We start from the raw sequence: 19,583 nt of genomic DNA, 5'->3' as shown, positions 1-19,583 counted from the left end.
CCCCTTTTATGAAAATAAGGTAGCACCAAGCCTGAGCAGAAAACCCATACTGACTTTTGTGTAAGCTGCATCCCAATTCTGGCCCATATCTGGCACCCAACGAAAAGGAAAACCTCACCACAGATTTGTTCCTGCCAGGAAACTATAACATCAGAAGATGTTACATTTCTTCCATACAATGGATGGTTATGGATTGTGTAGGAATGGATACTGTATGCTTTTTAACACCAAGAGAAGACCAAAGCCTCTTGTTAAGTGAGAAAAATAGGCTCCCAAACAATATATACACTATGCTTTCATTTTTATAAGGAATAATTTTTATGTATGGAAATTTACATACGTGCATATATATGTAAGCAGAGAGTCATAAATCTAGTTGTTATCTTGGTGAAATAATCCTATTTTTCTCTTTATGGTTTATTTGTATTTCCTAATCTTTCTACAAGAAGTTCTATGGGAAACTTGAAATATACTTTATATAATATCTAAAATTAGAAGAAAATAAAGCAACCCCTCTCCAATGGAATCCAAAGAGACCCAGCAGCCTGAGTTGGGACCCCCACAGGGAGGTCCTTCAAAGCTTGCCAACACCCCAGCGACAATAATTTGCCCACCAGGCAACCGGCACTATTTCTAAGCACAGGACGGTTCCAAGACATACAATCAGAGGCCCCAGCAAGCCGGCTCTTTGGAGAGGATGTTCACAACCGGGCCAAACAGCCATGAAAAGATGTTTCCAACTGCAAACCAGCAGTGTCCTTAGCTTCTCCCTTTACCTCATCAGGCAGGAACCTATGCCAAGCTCCCAGCTGCAACCCAAATGCAACAGCTTGAGTTTTAACAATGTATTTAACAGCCTAGAGACAGAACATGGGTTTGCCAAGAACAAACAGGTCTCGTTTGGCTCTGAACAAAAGGATGCCTGCCTTCTGCGAAGGGGCAAGATCTGCCTGAACAGGGCTCCCTCCAGTGGCCTTGCCTCCTGGTAGTGTGGCCAACTCTGCACGGCACAGCCAAGAGGACCTGCGTGCTCAACCGAGCAAGAGTTGACAGAGGCTCCAGAGGCCCTACTACCTATGCACATGGACAGCCACTGAGGCCCATAAGCTGCTCTCCCTGGCACCCCAGGGGAGGGATGAGAGGTGCCCGACTCTCCTCACCTGATATCATGCCTCAACTATCACCCTGATCTGAGCCACCCCTAAGTCCTTCTTACAGCCATACTGGCCCCTGCCTGCACTGGTCTCCCATCTTTATGGCCTCCCTCCCACCTCTGCTCTACAAAGTCACCAGCACAGCTTACTGTATCCCCTCGTTCGGTCTCTCTCTCCCTAAGAACCCTCCAAAGGCTCTCCACTATTCTCAGAATAAAGTCCAAATTCCTTAGCACTTTTTGACTCTGCATGACCTGGCCCTACTGCCCTCTCCAGCCCCATCTCATGACTCCAGATTTCATACCTTCAACAACCACATCACATGAAAAACAGTCTCCTTCACTGAAAACCTAAAGAAGCCTAGGTGTTCCTGCACATCTCTCCTTACGCAGCTGTCCCTCAGGATCCACAAGGGATTGGTTCCAGGAGACCCCACAGACACCAACATCCACGGATGTTCAAGTCCCTTATATACTAGGCATCGTACAGTCAGCCTTCTGCATCGACGGGTGTCACATCTGCAGGTAGGGAGGGATGACCGTAGTTTCTCTATCCAGCACCTGGACATGCTGACTTGTATTACCCACGTGGGTACCCTCAAAACCACAAGGTTCCTGCTTCAGTAACTAGACAACGAAGTAGCAGAAAAGGCTGTACAAATCAACATTCAAAAGCCAGCTGGGTTTTCGATCAGAGTCTTGGCAAAGACTCGGCAGTCTAGGCAAGACTAACTTATAAGGAACTATGGGAAAGAAGAAGACCCACACACTGCTATACCGGATGTATCTACAGGACCACCTTGTACTCTCTTGGCCTCACCTGCCTCCTGGGCCACTTGCTCTACCTCAGACCCAGTGAAGGACACTACGCAGGCTCCAAATCTCAGACTCTTCCTGCAACTTCTAAACTCCAGTGAAGTGCCTTGCTGGCCTCTCTGGGGACTGCTAGAGGGCCTGGGAGTGCAACTGAGGACTGACCAGGGTTGCGGGGGGTGGGCGGAAATAACTCCTCCTTGGGCAACTGCGACCAATGAGAAACAGAAACAAGAGGCCATCAGCAGATAAATCCCCTCTCCAGGCCTCCACTGAGAAGCAGCAGAGCTCACCCAGAGATGCCCTGCACAGCTGAACAACTAGAGCACCTCTGTTCAGCTGCACTTTTCTTTTCCCTTATACTTGCTACTCTGCAACTATACCTTCTAACAAAGCATCAAGTACTTAAGATCTGTTTTCTGAGAACTAGGTTAAGCTAATCACTATTCATGTTTCCAAAAATCTTTCACTTCTACCATCTAATCCTCACCAGCACTTTGTAAACTAGACAGATTTTCATCCCCATTTCAGATAGAGATATGTAAAATACATAACTGAAACTGCTCAACTCACATGCTACAGTAAATCAATGGCAGAGCTCAGACTCAAAGCCAAAACATATATTCCAGTATTTATTGCTGGCTTCAATCCTACTCCATAACATCTGTTGCCATATAGCATCCTAAGGACTTCCCAAAAGGAGGAGCCACACTTTGGCCTACCAGAACAGGCTTGCCCAAGTCGAAGACTTTATTATGATTCACAAAGCAGCCTTATGATACCCATGGCTGGATCCCACCAGAAGGCAGAGAGCAACATGGGCTCAGAAAGACAAAACATGGTGCCTCCAGTTCAAGTGAGCAGTCAGTCCTGCCCAGACATCACAGCACTCACGGGTGACCAAGTGGCCCAGCTCAGGACAAGACAATACAGTCGAGCAGGCACACCAACCCTGGAGTCAGACAGTCCCAGAGTTAAAACTCAGCTCCACAATCACTTCCAGGTTTCGGAACCTTAGACAAGTTACAGTCTAAGGAGTTACAGTTCCAAGTTACAGTCTTGGAGCCTCAGTTTTCCCATCTATTTAACAGTGATAACATCTCATAGGGCTGTTCTGAAGACTGAATGTGCTGGCAGATGTCAGTGGGCAGCCTAGCACCAGGCACAACTTCCACCAGTCATCAGCACCAAGGGCACTAGAGGAACGGCAACAGACCTGAAGCCGCTGACCCCTGGAGAGAAAGAAGGTCCAGCCTATGAGACAGTGAAGACGAAAACGAAACGGAAATCGGAGAACCTCCATGTCCCAGGAGTGTCAAAGGAGATTCAGCAGAGGGTGGAGTCAGGCCTAAAGCAGCACACTGACCGTCGGGAAGCTAACTTTGAAAACTGGCCAATCACTGGCTCTCTCACCAAGGAAGGAAAGTTCTCTGGCAAAAAACAGGTGACCGGATCTATACTCTGGAATCTCACCTATTTCTATGTCTCTGACCTGCACACTCTGAGTTCCTACAAATACCAGGTCTCAGGATCACGGCCACACCCTGGGCCCTCAAGAGTGCCAGGTACAGAGCAGGGTATATTCTAGCAAACACTTCCTGAAACGTCTAGAGCAGATGCTGGTCTGTGATCAGAGTCACATCCAGTGAGCTGGAGAATTCACTACCCAAACATTTATAACCCTCTGCCCTGAAATGACACCACTTAAACACATGCTTTCTCCTAGATCTCCAAGAAGTCTAATCCAGACTTTTCAGCCCCCTCTGCTCCTTCTGAGAATAAAAACGATATCCCTCATTCCACATCCGCAGCTCAAACCCAGCGACCACAGGGGCTACCAACCCTCTCTGCTCAAGAACAGACTCATGTCCCACCCTGGTGCACTTCAAAAGTCCAAAAAAATTGCTAGATTTTTCGAAGTTTAACTCTCACTCCAGCACCCTGTCTGGGCTTGCACGTGCCTGCATCACATCATTTCCTGCCAACCTCCATCTGCATAAAATTAAACTTTCTACAGATCCCAGGAGCCAGGGACACACCCAACAGCCCAACGCACACCATGGCCAGCGTGGCCACACACTGGCCAAGGTCTTAACATCCAGTCTCAGGCCCTCCCAAGGATGTGGGAGGGCAGAGTCAAAAAGGGAGGTTCTCTCAGGAAATGAGCAGACCCTAGATTTGCTACCCAACTCATTCCTCAGGGCTATACCCATGCAGTCGCTCCTCATGAGCGCTCACACTCTGAGCTCCTCCCTGGCATGTGACCAGCTGCCAGCCTGAAGCAGCAATCTCAGAGGGATTATGAGCTACCCACGGGCAAGGATTATAGCACCATCATTGCCTCCTCTCCCTCCTCCCTCATTCCAGCCCCAGGCACACTTTAAGCAAAAGCCCAGTACACAGGAGATACTCCAGGAATGAACAGAGATCGGCCAGGCTAAAACAGTGACAAAGCAGGCACTCTCTGGGGTACACCATTTCAGAGCACTAGACAGGATAGAAGGGCCTATCATAAGCCACAGACAATACTCAGTTGCCACCATGTCTGCCTGCAGATCTCTCAGAGAACTAGGGTGGCCGAGTATGACAGCATCTCTGGGATGAGGCCCCCAGCCAACTCACCCCATCTTTGCAACGTGGCTTCCTTGGCCGGGACACACAGTGGACAGAGTTGGCCGTCTACAAATGAGGCTCAAGAATAAAAGGATTCAAAGCCCAAATATCCTATGAGTAGGGAGAAGTGAACAGAGAGGCTGGACCTGGAAGCCCAGAACAAAGTGAGAAACTGCACCCTGGAAGCTTCAGAGACTCTCTGAGCACAAGCCAAAGGAAACCACAGTTCATTTAACAGAGAATTAAATCATGGAAAAAAAACAAGAACAAAAAATAAATAAATAAACCATGGAATCTGCTATCCCAGATATGACGTGGGCAGCAGCTTGCAAAACCGTCCTCTAAATTCTTAGGGGGACAGTGGATCTCTGCAAAATCAGGAACATCTGAGAATGCCCTAAGCTGCAAAGCAATGTTCCCCAACTCTTGATCTCAGGGCCAGGACCTCCTCCAGAAGGGCTGAGGTTGTTGAGCTTCAGATGGTTTACATCAAGCAGCACAAGCCTCAGGTATCACTCTACAGCAGAAGACACCAGCCTCAGCCTTGGGAGGGACTTTGATATTCTTCTCCATCTGAAAGGTGTCAATTAGGAAACAGAGACCAGGGGCCTCTGCCCTGGAAAAGGAAACTTCCCGCATCCACATTCATGCTGCAAGGATTCACTGAGCACCCTCCACATAAAGGACACAATACCAGGCACTGTCTTCTCACTTGAGCTCTCTGGACAGGGTCTCTAGGCAGCTATCCACTAAAGCGTCCCTTCCCCCATTTCCTTGCTTCCTCTAGAGTGCCCAGGTCAGCTTCCATTCACACAGGCTATTCCTCTGTCTGGGTTACCCTTTATTCAACCTTCATCTGACCACTCCAGCTCATGGGTCACCTCCTCCAGGAAGTCCTCTGGCCTGAAGCATCCTGTCCTCTACCAAGTACCCACAGTCCAGTGCTCCCTCTGAGCACAGCACTCACCACACTGACCGGGGCCTGGCCTTTCCTGGTCTCCAGTCCGCGTGCCCCACTAGGCCAGCAACTCCTTGCAGTTTCTGATAACACTGAAGGGTTCGTTTCTTGAATTAGTTAACTAGTTACAAGTCTCCGCGGCTGCTGAGGCAAAACTGGAGAGAAGAAGAAGAAAAAAAGAAACTTTTATCATCCAATAGCCTGTCTTAACGGGAACCAAACAGGGTCAAGGCTACAGACTCCCAAGCCTCTGGATGGAGGAGGGTGGACCTAACACCAAGCGGCCCCTAGAGGCCCGCCCGGCGCCCCTGCCTCCTCCAAGCTCCGGGTGCCCTGGGGCCGGGCCGCCCCTTCCCGGGAGCCTGACCCTCGGGGCGGCCACGCTCCCCACCCGGTCCGGCCGCCCCGAGGGGACCGGCAGGAAAGGCGCCGCTGACCTCACCGCCCTTAGCTCGGGGAGGGGACTCGGCGGCGGGACAGGAACCCACGCGGGTGCAGAAACAGGGCGGAGGGCGCGGGGCTGCGGCCCGGACAGCGCGACCCCCGGCCCCCAGCTGCCGGCCCCGCGCGGGCAGAAGGTTCGGCCCGGTGACCCCGGCCGGTACCAGAGCCCCGAGGCTGCCAGGCAGGCGGGACGCTCACCCGGACACGCGCCGCTCCCGGCGTTTCCAGAACCTCCCGCGGCGGCGCCGGGCCCGCTCGGCACCTCCTCCTGGGCGGCTCCGCCTCCCGCCGCAGCCGGGCTCCGCCCGCTTGAGCCGCCGCCACGTCCCCACCTCCCTCTCCCTCCGGGTTCCCTACCTCCCGGCCGCCCCCAGCCCCGCTCCCACCGGCACCCCCCGCGCGTCCCAGGCCCCCGGTTCCGCGCCCCGACAGCCTCAGCCAGGGGGCGCCACCGCCGGCGACCCCCGGGAAGACCCGGGCCGCCCGGCCGCGGGGGCGCGGGCCCGGGACCCGGCGGGGGCCGGCCGCCCGCGCCCTTCATGCGGCCGGCCGCTCGCCGCACGTACGCGGCGCCCGCCTCCCCTCGGCGCTCCCTTGCGGGACTCTGCCCGCCCTCCTCCCCCGCCCCCTGGGCGGCTAGAGAGGCGCGCACCACCCGAGATTAGTGCGGTGGGGGGAGCATCCCTGGATGCTGGCCGACTCCCCTGGCCCCAGCTCAGGCCCGATTCCTCGGTGGTCCTGCTGGGTATACCGCTCCTACCCTCGCCTCCCCATCATCATCGCCATCAGGTGACGGGGGGTGGGGTCACCCGGCCCTGGAGCTGGATTATCAGGGGTTATCAGGGAAGGGGACAGTGGAGAAGGACCTGAAAAAGATCTGGGATCCACCTCCAGAACCAGGTTCCCAAAGGGATTCAGGCTGTCCCCAGCTCCTGGATCCGGCACTCCTGGTGATGAAATGTGTGGCTGAATAGGTTGATGAGAAGGGGAGACCATCAAAGGCTGGTCAAAGCGTGGGGAGGTGGGCGGGGGCGGGGGCGGGGGTGGGGGTGGGTGGGGGGGCACATTGGAGTCAACCTTTGTTTTTCCAAGCCCTTATATGCAATACGGGCCAAAAATAGTGGACGCCACTTTCAGCCAATCCAGCGTGGGAGGGAGTGAAGGCAGGGATGCTGCAAATCTCGGCCTGAGCTAGCCGAGGCCCTGGCCACAGAGCAGGTTCCCACGCCTGTTCTGTGAACCTTTCTGCTCATGAATGAGGGGAAATACTGTCTGAGAATCTCATCAGGGAGCTAGCCCGGAGTGGGAGGTGCCCAGCCTCCGCCCAGACCAGTGTGGGGATATTCCCTGTAGCACACTGTCCAGGCTGGCAGCCCAGACCTGGGGAAGGCCTGAGCACACACAGAAATACACACAGCACATGTAAAACACGGAGTGAACCACTGTTCTGGCCTTCCTCAGCCACCAGCTGATCTCCCCAGAGCTCAGCTAAAACCAGAGAGACTTTCCTGCCTCTCCTAGACCCTGTTATTCCACGGGGAGCCTCCCTCTGTTTGCCCAGATCCTCCCATCCATCCTCTCCCCCTTCTCAGGAGCTTGCTGGATGGATTATCCCCTCTCTATCTTGAATGTTCAATCTCCTCTCAAATGGCTCCACCCCTTGACCTATAAATATTGACAGGCCTTGGGACCTCCTTAGTGGTCCAGTGGCTAAGACTCCATGCTCCCAGTGCAGGGGGCCCAGGTTCAATCCCTGGTCAGGGAACTAGATCCTGTGTGCTGGAACTAAGACCCAGTGTAGCCAAATAAATAAATAAATATTTTTAAAAATATTCAGGCCTCTACTGTGGAAACAGTAAAGAGCTTCCCTTGTGGCTTATCTGGTAAAGAATCTGCCTGCAATGTGGAAGACCGGGGTTAGATACTTGGGTTGGGAAGATCCCCTGGAGAAGGAAAGGCTACCCACTCCAGTCTTCTTGCCTAGAGAATTCCATGAACTGTATAGTCCATGGGGTCGCAAAGAGTCAGATACAACTGAGCGACTTTCACTATAGAAACAAAACCGCATTAGACCCCACCAGCTACTGCAGTATCTCTCTCCTTCTCGACCACAGCAAAATTCTCTGAAAAAGCAATCTATCCTCACTCTTCTCCCAAACCTCAGAACCTTGCAGTGGGCCTTCTGTCCCCCTCGCAAGACCAAACAAACTCTCCATAACCTCCAAGTCTAAATTCAACAGCCCACTCTCCTCATTTGACAAAGCCCCCAGCACCACCTGACACCCCAGCAGCCTTTGGTCACTGCCTCCCGGAAACGCTCTTGTTCCACACCATCCTCTCTGGCCACGTCTGCCCATTTTCGCCCCCACCTCGTCCCCCTCCCTCTGCATTAGTCAATAAAGGTTGGGGGTTCCCTAGAGTTCAGGCCTAGGCACTCTACTTTCCTATTCTCTTTCTAGAACTTCTTCCTATACACAGATGAGGCACATTTGTCTCTCTACCCTTGCCCCTGACTCCTGAACTCCAGACTGGCTGCACAGTATACATCTCTGCCACGTGTCCACAGGTTCCTCAGTCAAAGCATGCCCAGCGTGGAGTTCATGCTCTCTCCCCTCCTCCTGCTCCACGCCTCTGGTACTGCCTGCCTCACTGGGGAGCCCACCCCACCCCCACCCCCAGTTACCTCACTGGAAGCCTGGGAATCACCCTCAGCACTTCCCTCTTCCCTGGCCCAGGCTGTGTCCTTCCATATCCCACATCTGTTCAATTCTACCACCTAAATCTCTCTCTAATCCACTCATTTTTCTCCATCCTCTTTCCTTTTTTTAATATATGACCACGGGATGCCATCCTTTAATAACTTGGCACAGGCGTCTAAATATCAAAGAGATATGTACTTAAAAAAAAAAAAAGCAAAACATGAGAGTTGCGAATTAGGTTTTATTTGGGGCAAAATGAGGACTGCAGCCAGGGTCTCCATCCTCTCGCCCTTGAATGACAGCAGCAGTTTCCCAGCTGACCACCCCCTCCATTTGCTTCCTCCCGTCTCTCTTCCACAGTGACCTCCTCAGAATGCAGCTCTGAACCCATCACTTTCAGCTTAGTAAACTGCATTGTTCTCAGGAAAAAAATCCTCAAAGTGACCCATAAGGCCGCAAATGGTTTGGCCCCTGCTCACTTCTCCAGCCGCACTGACCTTCCCCTCCAGGCCCTCTAACTGGCCATTTCCCCTCCCCATTCCACTCCCAGGCCTTTGCACAGTCTTTTCTTTCTCTCTAGCAAAATGTCCCTCCTCCCCAATTAAATCCTTCAGATCCTCCCAGAAGGAATTTCCTCGCTTCCCTGACCAGGTCAAAACCTCCTATAACAGCCTTTCATGCCCTACATGCTTTGTAACACTTGCAGCAGTTGCTATAGTTGAATGATTGTTTAGTTTAATGTCTGTTCCCCCTGCTCTGCCCCCACTACACACACACACACACACACACACACACCCACTGGCCTGGGGTCTCCAGGAGTACATAAACAATGTGTGTTGTCAATCATCACATCCTCAGCAGCTAACACAAAACTAGGACTCAATAAATATTTCATGACTACATGAAGGGATGGATGTCTCCTTAAAGCCTTGTCATAAAACTGTAGCCAAAAGGCTGACTGAGGCCCCCGCAGAGCCTCAGCATCCTGGGCCCCACTCATTCCTAAGTGTCTGCTTCTACTCCTCTCCTGTCTCATAGAAGGATACTTACTGTTGGACTTACGACTCACCTGGGTAATCAGGATGATCTGACTGTCATGTCCGCTTCCTTCACCACTTTGCCTTCCTAGGGAGGGAGGCCGCTTCTGGGCTGTTTATCACTGTGTCTCCAGGTCCAGCACAGAGCCTAGAACCCAGAACCTAGACAGAGAGTAGGAAAGAAAAATACAGGGATGAATCAATGGACATGCCCCACTAATGTGGCCTCCACAGGCTTCACTAAGTACACCCATTTTGGGTCACTTAATAAATCAAGAGTCATTTTGAGCAGCCATGTCACACCCCCTTCCTCCCAAACCTGCTGTGTAAATAATGCCACACCTCCCTTCTGGTAATGGCTGTATCCTATTCATTTGTGCATTCACTCCACAAACATTTGATGGGCACCAGCTGAGGCCCTGGCTAGGGGTTCAGGGACCATGAAGATCAAAGGGGCTCTGTCTAGTGGGGAAAACTGGCAGGTGAACAGACACCCACCTAGTCCCAGTCTTAGAGACCCTTCTTGGGCTCAAGATCAGGTGACTGCCACCTTTGACCCCAGCCTGGTTTCATTTGGGGCATCACCAAATGAAACCTTTCCCCCATGCTGTCCCTAAGTGGTAACCCTGGCCAACGGCTCCTCAAAGCAGGCTAGACATGTCTACCCACCACCCCCACCCCAGAGAAGGACCTGGCATCTCTCCAGAGATGACAAAAATATTTGTGCTAGACAGACAGGTAACTGGATGAATGAGAGGGCAAGTGTGATGCAGCCTTTTGCTCTAAACCCAGGGGGTCCCCATCCCCTGAGCCAAGGACCAGTACCGATCCACACAGCAGAAGGGTGAGTAGTGAAGTTTCATCTGTATTTACAGCCACTCCCCATCGCTCACGTTACCGCCTGACCTCTGTGTCCTGTTAGATTCTCACAGAAGCACGAACCCTACCAAGAACTGTGCATGTGAGGGACCTAGGTTGTGCTTTCCTTATAAGAATCTAATGCCTTATGATTCTGCATTGTGGTTAGTTGTATAATTATTTCACTATATATCATAATGTAATAATAATAGAAATAAAGTGCACAATAAATATAATGTGCTTGAATCATCCCGAAAACATTCCCTTCCCTCATCCATGGAAAAGTTGTCTTCCACAAAACTGGTCCCTGGTGCCAAAAATGCTGAGGACCTCTGCTCTAAGATGCAGGGGTCTGAAAAGGCATCCTGAGCCTGCCCTGCTCCTGCCTTTCCCCACTCACCTATGATCCCTGACCTGGGAAGCAGGAGGTCTCCCAGACTGCTGATGACCCTTACAGGGCCTGGGAACCACCACAACAGCCGGAAATCTGGCCAGGGTTTATGAGTGCCTGGTCCCTCCATGGAATTCCCCAGAGCAGCGTTCCTGAGATCAGTGCCACAGAGGGTATTGTGCATGTTGACACACACCTGTACCCTTCAACACAGTCAGCACGCAGCTGGACTTTGGGTCCAACCCTCCTCTCCAGGTTCCTCCCTTTAGGGACCAAGAAAAGACTGGATATATCTTGACTCAAGGCCAGCGAGAGGGCAAGAAGTGCAGCTTGAGTGGGGCCACCTAGTGGCAGCCTTGCATGCATGCCAAGTGGCTTCAGTCGTGTCTGACTCTGTGACCCTATGGATTGTATAGCCCACCAGGCTCCTCCGTCCATGGGATTCTCCAGGCAAGAATACTGGAGTGGATTGCCATGCCCTCCTCCAGGGGATCTTCCTGACCCAGGGATCAGACCCACATCTCATATGTCTCCTGCATGGGCAGACAGGTTATTTACCTTTAGCACCACCCGGGAAGCCCAGTGGTGGCCCTACGGCTTCAGAAATATGGCCTCGCAGGTCTGGTCTTACAGCCTGGTGTAGGACCCTGGGGTAGACAGAGAGAATCTGGCAGAATCCCCAGAAGCCTGCGGTGCCAGCCCTGGACAGGGCCAAGTGGGTCCCCCCAGAGCGTCCACTTGGTGCATGCAAAAGATGAGACAGACCCAGTGGAATGGCTACAAGTCCCCTCCTAGCTGCCTCCTCCATGGGCCCTTGCAACTCAAGACAGCAATGCAAGCACAAGCTGGGCTGTCATTACAGGGTGGAGAAAGGCATCCAGGGCCTTGGGAGCTATAATTACCCAGCAGGTCCAGGGCAGGCCCTCAGGGTAGAGACAACGGGCTTAGACTTCGTCTTCCCTCCTCACCACACTCGTCCCACTTCCATCTTGAGCAAGAAGCTTCTGGGTTGGTGCCAGTACCCAGAAGGCCAGGAGTTAGCTAGGTGCAGTGCTTACAAATCCTGATATTATAAATATGTTTTTTAAAATTATTGTTATTACAACACAGAGCCCCATCCTACCCCAACCGTCACCCTGTCTCTCCTCCCCCAGCCTTGGGCCGGGGGAGGGATTAGGGATGGGTGAGGATGAGGTGAGAGTGGGGATAGCTATCGAACATCTGACTTAGCTACTGTTTAAAAGGCTGAACATTCAGTGGTTTTACTAATTTTTTTTTTCAGGCCTTGTCAAAATGTCAGGAAGCCAGTAGAGCAGAGGGCAGAGGAGAAACAAGAGGTGAGACTGCAGTGTTCTCGGGACAGAGCACCCTTGACTTCGTGGGCCCCCAGAATGGGTTTGGATATGATGCTGAGGGCAGGGAGCAGCTACCCCAGGGTGAAAGCTAGGGAGGAGCAGGATCCCATTTGGGATCTAGGGAGAGCATCCTGTCTGCCTGCTGTTGGGAGGAAGAGAAGGAGCAGAGCCTGGGAGTGACTGCAGATGGGGGTGGTGTAGGGTCTACATGACAGCTGATGCTAATATCAAGTAGGGAATGGCAATGCATAGAGAAAGAAGCTGGTAGATTTAAGAATTAATAAGGAGGTAGACCAGGAAGCCTATGTTCATTCATTTATTCAGCAAATATTTATTGAAAGTTCTGCTCCCCATTCTGCACTCCTTCTTCAGGCTGAAGCCCTAATTCACACCCAGAACGAGGTCTTTTCATCCTTGGCTCCCTTGACCCTGCCACCCCAAAGCAGGTCTTGCTAAAGGAAATCAGTGGCAGCCCTCAGAAAACACAAGAACAGGGAGAGGGTTGTTTACCCCTAGAGATCACACCAGCACCCTTGAGAGTTTCAGACTGACATGGAATCCTTAATCACAGCGTCTGGTTTCCTCCATCATGAGGCTCCTTCCACAAACCACCCAGTTAATCATGGTCTTGGCACTAAGTAACATCACCCTTCCTCACCCTGTGCTTCATTTCCCCGCCACCCTCCTATTTTTAAGTGAATGCACTTCTGCTCTAGTGATGCACGTTTCTAAGGCACCTCATACCCTGTCCGGAATGAGATGGATATCCATCCACGAGTGACCCTAGCCCAGTCACGTTGTGCAAATTCTGTACTGCACAAGCCTGGGGCTCCATTCCCATCACAGACACTGTAGATATGATTATTTATGACAAGGTACCAGTAGATAGAAATAAAATGAATTGCAAATGGGGTATTCTTTGCTGATTTGTACAAAACAGTTGTATGATTCGGTATGTCTGCTTCCACACAATCACAGGATCCTGAGTCACCCTTGTGGATGAGGCCTTCAGGAGTCCAACCCCTCCTGTGGGCTCTCTCCAGTCCTCAGCCGCCTGGCCTGTATCAGCTGTGGTTGTGGCCCTGACTCTCCCCCAGCCCCTTGAGGAGACGCAGTCATCTGATCTTGCTGGTGAGCCCCGTCCTCTGTCCAAGGAACTCTGCGCCAGACTGACCCACCACAGGGAGGCCAAGGCATTCATTCCTCTGGAGGCCCTCACTACACCACACCACATCAAACTTACTCCAGTACACTCACATCTCATACATGTACATTTTGTACTTACCCAGTAAAAACATGGCTGAGTTGCAGTTAACTAGTTTCCATGACATAACATTATAGTTACTAGCATTTCATATTCACAATTTTATTTTTGTAGTTTTCTACATTTTTCCCCATGTCCATCATTCACATGAACCTGTGAGAAGCTTGACTGACCTGGCCACAGCCTTTGGTGGGAGGATCCTTACCCACCAGAGCTTCCCTGGTGGCTCAGAGGTTAAAGCGTCTGCTTCCAATGCGGGAGACCCGGGTTCGATCCCTGGGTAGGGAAGATCCCCTGGAGAAGGAAATGGTAACCCACTCCAGTATTCTTGCCTGGAGAATCCTATGGACGGAGAAGCCTGGTAGGCTACAGTCCATGGGGTCGCAAAGAGTCGGACACGACTGAATGACTTCACTATACTATACTCCTTACCCACTGGACACGCAGGCGCATGCATAGAGGTGTGCACGCATGCACAAGCTTGTGGGACTTGGCTTCTCACATGAGAAGGAAGAGATTCTGTGCTCTGTACCTTGGCTGTGCCCTTAACCTTGACTCTGTCTCACAACTTAATGTTAACACTGAACCAGAATCTTATTTTATCACTAACCCTGAACTAGTCAGTTGACGCTTGGAATCAGAAAGATGTCTGCTTCTATCACCCGCAGGAATCACACCTCCAAGGGGAGCAGGGATAGGTTGGACAGGGTATCTCCCTGGCTGAAGAGTGAAGGTAGAGACATGGCTATCGTGCGCTGTCTGGCCATCAGACACTGTCATGTGTCAATAGTCAGGGAGCAAGCATTATTCTCTCATCCCAACAGTCACCAAATACGTCTAGGCAAGGCTGACCCATTACCTTCATCAAGACCTGAAATGTTTTTTCTTTACTTCATCCCAGAACAACAGCAGTTATCTGTGTCCCTGGGCTGACATGCAATGGGGCCTCAAATCTCTTTGGAAAAATTCTGCTGCTGTGGTCTTGCCCCAGTAGCTCCAGCTGCAAAAATGAGGATGGCCAGCAGAGGGTGCATGGAACCCACCATGGGCCACCCAGTTAAAGGAGCAGTCCCAGTTTTGCTCAAAAAGCCCCTCAGTTCTTGATCGGGCTCTATTCCTACAACCTGCCAAGGTTTAACGGGAACCCTTGCCTAGAACTGCATAAACAGGAGCAACCATAAACATGGGCAGACAGAGATGTTTTCCAGGCCATATGGAATACCTCCAATGCTGGGACCTCTGGTAGTGGGAAAGGCAGAGAGGGTACCATGGGTGACCAAGGCCCTTCACAGCCAGTTAAGTTGACTTGCAGCCTGGGGAGAGCCTCAGGCCATAGGATCCAGTAGGCCTAAAGAAAACCCAAGGGCCAGTAGCTCAGTGAAGTTAGGTAAGGAGATGGGGAGGAGGCTGATAGGACTCTGAGCATGCCTGGAATATCATGGCTCCTGTTGAGATGATTCCTTGAAGAGAGGGGCCACAGGAGAAGGGATAGGCAGTCCTCTTTTGGGTTCCCCTGATGCTCCATGTGCTTCTCTGATAGGGCAGCTAAGGGATGGCGTGCTCTCGCCGGTCCAGGGAGTGGAAGCTAACACTTCACAGACATCATCTGCGGAGGACACTTCTGCTGCTCCTTCAGACCCTTGTCTCTCTCTCTCCCCTCCTGCTTTGTGCTCCTGACTGCCAACCTACATGATGACACAGCAGGTGCTCCTGCCCTGACTTCTGGTTGGATTCAATCTATGGGGAGCACCAAGCCAGGAGGAAGACATGGACTCTGGGAAAGTTGCCTGCAGCCTACACTTGGGGGTCCAGCTCAGTGACCTACCTAATTTCGGGACTGCCCTGGCTATACTGAGGGGCAGCCAGACCCATCTGCTTTCTTTCACAATAGGATCACTCAGCCCAAGGCCTCAGAAGCCTTCTACACCCTCACTTTCAGTCAGTCAGTCAATAAATAATTGCTGACACATTGTCTGTGCCCAGTCCTAGGTGCCCAGGGACACACACAGAGCTGAGGTGAGTCTGACAAAAGCCTTTGACAGAGCTAATGGGGTTCTTTTTTGGCAGGGGAGGGGGCAACGACACAGACAAGGAAACTGATGATGAGTCACAGGGGCTGAGGGAACCTGCAGAAGGGTATCTCATCTCCTAGTGGTCAGTTGAGGGAGTGGGGTTTGGGCCTCTGAAAAGTCAGCCAGGGAATAATGGAGGTCTGGGAGACAGAAGGTGCAAAGGCTGGGGTGGGGGAATTCCCTGCCAGTTTGGGTAGACTCTGGCAGTTGGTGATGGACAGGGAGGCCTGGCGTGCTGCGCTTCATGGGGTTGCAAAGAGTCGGACACGACTGAGCGACTGAACTGAACTGAACCGAACCAGTGGTTAGGACTCTGTACTCTCACTGCTGAGGGGCCACGTTCAGTCCCTGGTGGGGAACTAAGATCCCACAAGCCATGCTGTGTGGCCAAAATTAAAAAAATAAAAAGGCTGGGGGAGGGGAATGACTAATTCACATGGAAGCCTGTGCTGGCCAGGCAGGGCCTCCCTCTGCCCACTGGAAAGCTGCTTGAACTTCACAGACTCCTGCCAGCAGGCGTGGAATGGCATGTGCAGCCAGGGCCACTTTAAACTTTTGTTTAAAAACGTATTAAGATATAATCAGGTGGCACTACATAAGAGATGTGGGTTCGATCCCTAGATTGGGAAGATCCCCTGGAGTAGGGAAATGGCAACCCACTCCAGGATTCTTGCCTGAATCAGACACAACTGAGTGCACACACACACACATACACACACACAATCAACAAAAGGAAAACTGCTTGTCTTAATATATAGCCCAATGTGTTTCAAATACATGTAAATTCATATTACCATCACTTAGACCAAGATATAGACTATTTCTATAATGTCAAAAGGCTCCCTTGTAACCCAGTGATAGTCAATAAACCTTCCCAAAGTTGACTACTATTCTTTCTTCTTTGATTATGTTTTTCAGATTTTGAATTTTATAAAAGTGAACTTATATGCTATATACTTTCATGTCTGCTTCTTAAATTCAACATTATGGTTGTGGTATTGCCCCATCTTGCTGTTTTTGGTAGTACATCATTCTATTTCATTGCTGTATGGCATTCCATTATTTGAATATATCATAATTTATCCATTCTATTGTGGGCAAACATTTGGACTGTTTCCAGTTTTTAGTTATTTTAAATAAAACTGCTTTGTATATGGAGAAGGCAATGGCACCCCACTCCAGTATTCTTGCCTGGAAAATCCCATGGGTGGAGGAGCCTGATAGGCTGCAGTCCATGGGGTCGCTAAGAGTCAGACACGACTGAGCGACTTCACTTTCACTCTTCACTTTCATGCATTGGAGAAGGACATGGCAACCCACTCCAGTGTTCTTGCCTGGAGAATCCCAGGGACGGAGGAGCCTGGTAGGCTGCCGTCTATGGGGTCGCACAGAGTCGGACACGACTGAAGCAACTTAGCAGCAGCAGCAGCTTTGTATATATTTGCACATGTACATTCTTATTTCTTAGTGGAAATAAACATTCACTTATGTAGAATATAAACCCAGAAGTGGAATCACTAGGTCATAGTATATACACATATTTAGCTATAGTGGTTACTTCCAACCATTTTTCTAGATGGTTGTACAAAATTACTCTCCCAGCAACAGCGTATGAAAGTTCCAGTTGTTCCACACAACAATGTGGGAAATCCTCAGGGGAAAAGCCAGGGTAAATGTGAAACTCACTACACATTATTCCCTTTTCTCAAGGATCATAATCCTTCCATTCTTACCTGCATTAGTTGTTCTCCAATGTTCTCAAAGAGTTGTCCTTTATATTTCGTCCAAGTTTCTTAACTGTTTTTGGCAGGAGTATTATTCTGATACTACCTGCCACCATGGCCAGAACTGGAAGTTTTATTCGGTTCAGTTCTGACACCAGATTAGAAAATACTGGAAAGGGATGGGCCCCACTGGCCCAGCTGTTTTCAGCTCCAGCTTAGAGTCTCAGACACCTGTGGCATCACATCCACATTCTGAATTAAGCCTCCCTATTTTCCTTTCTTCTTTTAAAATTTTATTAGATTCCAACCATGGGTGAGTAACTGGTAATAAACTAACTTCTCCACTGTAAACAAATACAAAGCTAGATAAAATATTTACAGTAACTGATTACAGGCATTGGACATCAAACAACCTTCATCCTTGAGAGAAAGGAAACACAAGAGGTGAATTCCACATTCACTAAAGTTCTTTGCCTAGGGCATTTTCCAAACTAAGGCAGAAGGAAGTGGAGCCCAAACAGAGCAAAGTAGATAAGTAAAGGAAATAGAGATCAGAGATAGAGGATAGTGAGGTGGCTGAACTTGTGGGGCAGGGTATTAAAGAGTAAGGAGGGAGCTGCATGGAGAAGGAGCTCTAGAAATCTGCCCAGACACACTCTTGAGGCTTTGTCTAATTTGCATAGTTGCAGAGAAAGACTCTTTGAAGCCTGATGGATAAAAAAACTCTGAGTCTGTGAACTAAACAGAGGTTCCAAAGTTCACACAGGGCTGAGACCTGATCTGGCCAGAGTGGAAAGACCTTGCTGAAAACCCTGAACATTTAATTAAAATCTTAGAAAGTCCATACCTTAGGAATAGGGCCACTCTAGCCATATAGAACTGTGGTGTTGGAGAAGACCCTTGAGAATCCCTTGGACTGCAAGGAGATCCAACCAGTCTGTCCTGAAGGAAATCAGTCCTGAATACTCATTGGAAGGACTGATGCTGAAGCTGAAACTCCAATACTTTGGCCACCTGATGCGAAGAACTGACTCATCTGTTAAGACCCTGAGGCTGGGAAAGATTGAAGGTGGGAGGAGAAGGGGACGACAGAGGATGAGCTGGTTGTATGGCATCACTGACTCCATGGATAGGAGTTTGAGTAAGCTCCAGGACTTGGTGATGGACAGAGAAGCCTGGCGTGCTGCAGTCCATGAGGTCACAAAGAGTTGGACACAACTGAGCAACTGAACTGAACTGAGCCACACAGAATGCATTACTTTACACCTGCCCTAACAAAGCCTCAGTAAGATCAAATTAAGCCTCTAGTAGATTTACTGCCCAATGAAACAAACTCAACACTCCATAAAGAAGAGCATAATCCAGACTCAAAAATGTACTGTCCACAGTTCCCAACATACAGTCAAATATCACCAGACATATGAAGATGCAGGAAAATATGATATATAGCCAGGAGAATAGGAACAGATTCAGAGATAACACAGATACTGGAAATAGCAGATAAGGACTTTGAAACACCTATTATAAATATGTTCAAGAATTTTTCAGTGATAAGATGGACATAATAAATGGAAAGATATGCCATCTCAGCAGAGAAATGGAAACTGTAAAAAAGAACTCAATGGAAATTCTAGAACTGAAAAACATAATATATAAAATGAAAGTTTTACCAGGTAGTCGTAAGAGTAGACTGGGCTCTGCAGAAGAAAAGTTCAGTAAACTTGAAATCGAGTCAATAAAAATCATTTAAATGGAAACACAGAAAGAAAATGGACTGGAAAAAAAAGTGAATAGAGCTTCAGGGAAATGACCTGGAAACAATATCAGGCACACTAGTATACATAAAATTAGAGTCCTGGAAGGAAAGGAAAGAGATTATGGTGAAACTTTAAATAAAATAGTGACTAAAATTCTAAATTTTATTTTAAAAATTATTAACTCATCATCCCCAAAAGCTTAGGATTATAAAACCTCAACCAGGATAAATACAAAGGAAACCACATCCAGGCACATCATAATCAAATATCTTAAAACCAAAGAAAACATCTTAAAAACAATGAAAGGCACAAACACGTTACATTAAGAGGAACACTTATCCATCATCAGAAGTAATGTAAGCCAGAAAACATGGAAACATAAAAAATATATAGCATATTAAACATGCTATTAAAAATCAACCAAGAATTCTATATCCAGAAAAAC

At 49.7% G+C, this 19,583-nt stretch overlaps 1 protein-coding gene and 1 non-coding gene across 5 annotated transcripts in view; one reads left to right on the top strand and one right to left on the bottom strand.

Moving 5' to 3' along the window:
• Window positions 1–6,238, bottom strand: part of P4HA2 (prolyl 4-hydroxylase subunit alpha 2) — a 32,427-nt gene extending 26,189 nt beyond the window's left edge. For 2 of the 4 annotated variants that reach the window (XM_052642569.1, XM_052642566.1), the window contains exons 1-2: window positions 5,975–6,091; window positions 5,547–5,692 (exon numbers count right to left, since the gene is read on the bottom strand). The gene's annotated coding sequence lies outside the window, so the exon portion shown is untranslated. Of the gene's footprint in view, window positions 1–5,546; window positions 5,693–5,974; window positions 6,092–6,179 lie in introns of those variants that run through there. The other 2 variants (XM_052642567.1, XM_052642568.1) reach the window with 2 other exon arrangements.
• A 7,563-nt stretch (window positions 6,239–13,801) lies between these two features.
• Window positions 13,802–13,873, top strand: TRNAW-CCA (transfer RNA tryptophan (anticodon CCA)). The gene has a single exon. It is a non-coding gene; the product is annotated as a tRNA-Trp (tRNA).
• The last annotated feature ends 5,710 nt before the right edge of the window (window positions 13,874–19,583 follow it).

Source organism: Budorcas taxicolor, chromosome 7 (genome assembly GCF_023091745.1).
Source record: "Budorcas taxicolor isolate Tak-1 chromosome 7, Takin1.1, whole genome shotgun sequence".
NCBI classification, from domain to species: domain Eukaryota; kingdom Metazoa; phylum Chordata; class Mammalia; order Artiodactyla; family Bovidae; genus Budorcas; species Budorcas taxicolor.
The sequence above is the reverse complement of the archived record's forward strand: the minus strand, read 5'-3'. Positions and strand labels throughout refer to the sequence as shown.